Source organism: Lonchura striata, chromosome 16 (assembly GCF_046129695.1).
Source record: "Lonchura striata isolate bLonStr1 chromosome 16, bLonStr1.mat, whole genome shotgun sequence".
NCBI classification, from domain to species: domain Eukaryota; kingdom Metazoa; phylum Chordata; class Aves; order Passeriformes; family Estrildidae; genus Lonchura; species Lonchura striata.
This window is the reverse complement of record NC_134618.1, coordinates 7589032-7595465: the sequence shown is the minus strand read 5'-3', so window position 1 is coordinate 7595465 and position 6434 is coordinate 7589032. Positions and strand designations below refer to the sequence as shown.

At 37.5% G+C, this 6434-nt stretch overlaps 1 long non-coding RNA gene across 1 annotated transcript; it reads left to right on the top strand.

The window, feature by feature from the left end:
* Window positions 1–2580: 2580 nt before the first annotated feature.
* On the top strand, window positions 2581–6233 carry LOC144247155 (uncharacterized). The gene is made up of 3 exons (XR_013340852.1): window positions 2581–2595; window positions 5558–5688; window positions 6049–6233. It is a non-coding gene; the product is annotated as an uncharacterized LOC144247155 (long non-coding RNA).
* The last annotated feature ends 201 nt before the right edge of the window (window positions 6234–6434 follow it).

Here is a 6434-nt window from a genome sequence, read left to right as displayed (position 1 = left end):
GTAAGGTACTCTGAGTGTCCTAAAGGGTTTTTAAGCAGTTACAGATCACCAAATGGACTAGAACATCCAAATAGATATTTTCATTGAATGACAAAGTAACTCTTTTGGGGATGATAACCTGTGATAAACAGCAAGACGTTGGAAGTTGCAAAGCCTTTATTTGCCTGTTTTCTTCCAGATTGCAGAATTACTACAGAGGTTTTAATGGAACAGACACAAGTGATAACTGCATAGGGAAGCACATTTGGATCAATTTCTGAGGGTCCATGGCAGTCCAATCCCCCTTGCATTTTGTAATGATCCTGTTTTAGTTCTGAGATTCTGAGGGTCTTTGAACCCTTCAGGAAGCACTGCACAAAGAAGGTTTCTTGGCAAGATGTGGGTACCTGGAGCAGACTGGCTATTGCCTGAAAGTCTAGGCACTGGGACAAAACCAGTTGTTAGTGCACCAACAAAAATAAACCACTCACACTACTTTATAGTCATACTAATTTAACTTCATTTAAATCTAGAAATCTTCATTTACATCTAGAAGCTGAATTGCTGTTGTCTGTACAGTTTCCAAACTAAGAGCACTGGTGCAGACTTCCTGACATTCATGAATTCATATTCAGCATCTTGTTCACCTTTGGTTTCTGTCAGTCCAGTTGGGTTTGCCCAAGGTAGAAAACCCTCCTGACACACTGGCAGTACTAACTTACCTTGTGCTATCAAAAGGAGGGCTGAGGAAATTCCCATTGCACTCAGAGGGTATTTGTTTATCTTGGATCACTACTGCACTAACTGAATTTCTAAAGGAAAGTGTTCTTTTTAATCCTTCAAAAAAATTTTAGCCAAAATGTCAAAAAGCTGTGCGTGTACTTAGTTACTTAAAAGTTTTTAAGACAGGTTTACATTGCACAGATGAGTAAAACTGCAGGTGCCTTAATGAAATTAAACTGCTGTGATAAATGTCAGCAAGTATGAAACAATGCCAGTGACACCCAAACTATATCATATGGTGCAGGTCTTGGTATGTTTTACTGCTGCTGTTTGAGAAGAAAGCTTTTGTTCCATTTCTCTTCAAAAACCTGCAAAAGTGAAATTTTCTAACGAAGCTTGGGTACTGTCATAAATGCTGAAGTTCAGAAAACTTCATTTAAACCAAGCAGGCAAATATTGTTACAAAGGAAGGTGTAGGAATATGATGTGTGCACTGATTCACTGACTCAATTTTCTTTGTATATTATCAGCAAGAAGTAAAAAATGTGCCATATTGAGAGGTTTCTAAAATATTACTTTAGACATTTTTGTTTTCTTTTTAGCATAAAAATCTTAAGTTTAAAGTATCAGTATTGAAGACTTAAATATGCTTTGGAAATTTAAAGCCTAAAAGCTCTCAGGGTAAAAGTTTAAATCCTTTCATCAAATAATGTTTTTATACATTTTTAGGCCTGACAGATTTGGAGGGGGAGAGAGGAAAAGGAAGGAAAAGACAAAGCAGAGAAAAAAGAAGATAGAAGGGGAAGGACAGCTGGAAAAGGTTTTGGTGTTAGAGGTTTCTGTGTATCGATTTATGACGGTGGTGTCTCCTGGTGTGCCTCACGTCTATAGAAAAAAAAACCCAAAAAACAAACAAACAAAAAACCCCCCCAAAAACCAAAACCAAACCATACCAAAACAAACAAAAAAAAAAAAACCCAACAAACTTTTACTGTCCCAATCCCGTTCCCGTGGAGCCTCCTGGTGGCCAAGGAGGAGCCTCCGTCAAAGCCCAGCTTGTCACTGTTCCTTTCCCTTGGCAAGGTCTTTAAAAAGTTGAACTTTCCATCCAGTTTAAAAAGTGGCTCAGCTTTGGCCGTGGAAGGTGCAGGTCTATTTACAGTGTAAAATCTCGTGTACCTTTCCTCAGTGGCCATTAAACAACATTATTTAAATGGATGTTTTAAAGAGTTTTTTAAAAAACAAACAGATATCAGTAGAAGTTGGGTTGACTTCTCATCTTTGCATGGTCATTTCCTCGTCTCTGTCGTCTGGAGGGAGGTAAAAGCACTTGTATCTCCTCTGTGTCCTGACCTGAGGTCAGACTTTTCTTCCCTTAGCAATTAAGTTGAGAATAATGCAGTTTTGCAGGGAGTGCCCTGATTATTTCAATTTTGTTCATGTAGGGTCAGTTCTTAAAGCACTGATTGCATGTATATATTAGATGCCTTTCAAAGGAAAGAAAACCAGAAGCTCTGCTCCAAATGAGTTTTGATGCCTGCTAAGACCATTGTGGTGTGAGTCTGTCCCCAGAAGCTCTGGAGGGGTGATAGGAGTGCTTTGGGTTCTCACTGGAGGCGCTTCACTACCTGCTAGAGTGATCAGATCCCTGGAAGTGGGCAGCATTTGCTGGGACAGCTGTAGGAAGAGCCAGAAAAGAAGTTTGGCCCAGCACTCTGCCCACTCCACAGTGGCAGAAATTGGCTGGAAGGATGAAGTGTGACAGTGGATTGAGCACTTTCAGGCCTCTTCTTTTCTCCCAGAGCACTGAGGTGTTGTGTTTGTCCTACAGGTGCACTCACTTCAGCAGAAGTGAAACTGCCAAAGGTCTGTTGGGATAATGTTTTACTTCGGGTAAGTCACTTAAGCATTTTGATTTGTAATATTTTAGCATAATGCTCCATCTTCTGGGCAAGAGGTGGCATTTAACAGGCTGAGAATGTCTCATTAAATTATGAGTCCTATTGAACATTTTATTAGAGAAATTTGTTTGCCACTCATCCACTTCGTCTTGCCTCCTTTGCTGCTATAGATTGGCTTTTGATTGTCATTAGATTAGCCAAACATTTTTTGTTTGCTCTTTTTTTAGAGAGGTCTTTTAAAATACAGGGGATCCTTTTCTTTCTTTTTTTTTTTTTTTTTTAATATGACCTCTCTAGCCCAGAGTTTTAATGATTGCAGTAAAAGTGCCAGAGAGTTTTGAATCCGCATTAGTCAGGAAGCAGATGATTGTCAGTTTCCAGTCAGTTCAGAAAGTCGCACAATGTGAAAGAGGAAGCAAAAGCAAGCATAGATAAAAATGTAGATGTAGGTTATCAATTAATGAGTGAGTCAGTGCTACCCTTCTTAAAGGACCAAATCCAAAAGTTCTCACCATTTTTGTAGTGAAAATTTCAGCTCTGGCCCATTTTAAAGCAAGGTCCTGAAGTTGGGGTTTAAAGTAATTTTTATGAAGTTAGAATGATCCTCAGGGGCCCCAAAACCAGCAGTTTGGTTTGGAATTCTGACATATTTATAATGGTCTCCCCTGATCCATAGAGAAAAATAGAAACAATAACAAGAAAAAAATCTTAGTACATAAATTTACTGGAAAAAACATTTTAAATAAAATTGAATGCATTTCCTAAATGTCACTGTAGTTTGCCTATGCTGAAAAAAAATCCTGAAACAAAGAAAATTAGTTTTCCAACAGTAGTAACAGACAGTTCTAAACATTTTCCAAATCCGTATTAAAAATGTGTCAGATTGTGTATGCTGTGCTTCACCTTTGTGTCAGACAATTACCAACTGGAATGACCAGCAGGTCATCAAGAATATAAGCAGCATCTACTCCATGCTGTTCTGTACATACACTTCTGTTCCCAAGTTGAGTTTAACTCAAAAATATGATGAAGCCATGGTTCATCAGGCTGATAATTGGAGCTAAGTTCTGACCTGCTGTTTTGAAATTCTGCAGGATAACTGGGATTCCATTGATAGGTCCATGAGGTGGTGCAATTGCTGCATGGTCTGGATACAAGATTTTTCTTCAAAGGCTGTAAGCAGGGTGTGAAAGGAGTCATCTCTTATTTTACTGAAAAACATCTCAAAAGGAATGCAAATAAAATAAATGTATTCTTTCGTATAGGAAACACTAGTTTTGAAACTATTCACAGCAAAAGATGATTCCTACCAGTCATGAATGAACTAGCAGGTGCATTATGCTAAATCTTGTAATTGTCCAAAAGATTTTAAAACCCCACAAAACTGTGCAAAATGCTGGAAAAAAACTTGTTTCCCTAAGCTAAAGGCAATAAATAACCAAGGGAAAATAAAAGCCTTTCATGCAGAAAATCTGAGAACCTTTCTTCCCCTCAGCTCCACATGTCTCTGAGAGAGTATATGCTCCTCTGTTTTTAGCTGTCATGCTTAAATATGACTAATAAATTTTGAATCCACCCAAAATGTAAAAATATACTTTCTGCATAAAGAGCTGGCAGATATAAGATGATATATGAAGGTTTATTTGACAATATAGTCTTGCTTTAAGTCAGGAGACATTTGCAATATCAATAAAAAGAAAGTATGCAGCTGTTCTCCTTAACAGTGACAAATTGCATGAGCTACAAAAGTCCTGCTCAGTGTAGTATGAGTTTTTGATAAGAAAGTGATTTGATTTTTTTCTTCCTTCTTACCTTTTGAAGCAAGTAAAATGGAGAAAGAAAATAAATTTTAAACATGAATTGGAAGAGTAGAACTTGAATTGCAAAGTAGTGCAGTACAGCACTTCACATGAGGCTTTTGCCTGGCAAATGTCTCAGAATTAGTTTTGTTGGTTTTTAACAGGCACAAAATGTCATAAAATAAACTGAGAGGTGAAAAATGAAATGGAAATAAGCTGAGAGGTGGTGGCAGAATGTTGATAAGTCATTTAGCTGTTATCTACCAACTCTTAACTTTTTTGTTTTAATTTATATGATGAGTCTGGAGTAGCACAAAGAGATCAAATGGAAAACTAATTTTAAAAAAATAGATTAGCCAGATTAAAAGTGGAAATAATTATTTTTAATAATCAATAATTGAATAGCCTACATAAATTTGTAGGGTGTGGATTTTGTTTTAAAAATTTGGAAAGCATATATTGTCACAAAGTTAATGGTCATGTTAAGTAGCCTTCCTTGAAATGGCGCTAAGCAGCATAATTTTGCTTAGATGTTTTATTTTTGTGTTTATTGATTACCTTCCGTAATTTGCTTGCTTGATCAGCACTTTGAGGCCAAATGACGTAGGATTTCCTGGACAGTCCTATTTATTGTCTTTCATAAAGACTCAACACTAAGCTTCCTTCTGCTTTCCTTCTGGACATAATCTGGAATTTCACCCATTTTTTCCAAGAAACATTTACAAATGAATATAAATAGTTTGTGGAGCTCTCCAGCATGTTCTTCAGATTTTCTGTAGTACACATTATCTGCTTTAGCACATTAAAATCCTTAATGATTTGATATTTATTATAATTTCTGTCTTGAACATTAGATGCACCATTATCCTGTTAAAATATGAACTTCTACATGAACTATATTTCCAGAAGTATCAGTTATCAATTATACAATTTTGGATGTAGTCTGCAACTGCTGTATATGCTTCTTTTTCCTCATACTAGCTGCAGACAGCAGTCAGATCTAGCTAAACATCAGCAGTTATCCCACTAAATTGAAACTGTAAATTTAAATGCAAAGTGACTCTTGGATCCCACTGCTGTTTAAAAAAACCCCCACCAAAACCAGATTAGTTAATTGAGTAAGCACAGTATTTGACAATTGCCTTTAATCTTCAGCTCGAATCTTTGTACAAGTGTTGAAACCCAGGGCAGAGGGAATATTTCTCTGACTGCTCTGGAGTGTCCTGACTCCCAGGGGAACACTGACTTTGACCCTCATTCATGGAGAAAACTTCCAAAGCCTCAAGGTAAGCTAGAAACCACACAAGTGTGAAATAGATTGTAGAGATTGTAGATAGTAGTATGTCACATGGGTGAGAAATTTAGGTTTTAGGATTTTTAGTATGTTATAGACTGGTTCAAGAGGGAGGGTACAGGGTGTTGCCTCGAGTTCATTTTACTTCCTTCTGCTTCTTGGGTTTAGGTGGTATCTTGTAATTGGGTAGAAAAATCTGCATTGTGGGTCTTTAGTGGTCAGTTGTTGGGTTAGAAGGCAAAATAATTTAGGTGTCACTTCTTTATTGGGTAGCTTAGTTTTTATTAGACTTAAAAGGCCTTGTAACAAGAGATTATGAGCCATTTTTGTGCTGTTTTTCCTGCATGCAAAGTCTGGTGCAGACAGTGTGATGAAGTTTTGATAACAGTAAACAGAAGCTGAAGACCGAAAAAGTCCTGTGCATCTCTGGTTCCTGACTCAGAACTGCTCCAGGAGGGTCTCCCCTGCCAGGGGATTCCCCCAGGGAGTTGCCCGACTTAGAGCCTGCAAACTGACATACAAGGATGGAAACAAGTTCAGCAAATGGTAGCTATTCATTCTAGTTTACACTTAAATGCATCTAGGATAGAACATTGAAAATTGGTGTCATCCCTAAAGAACAGAGTTTTCTTGTGAACTCAGTAACTGTGATGTCTGCAATCAGATTAATTAGCCACATTTTCCTGAAAAAAGGCATTTTACTGGGTACCTACATTACAGTGTTCTGGACACATACAT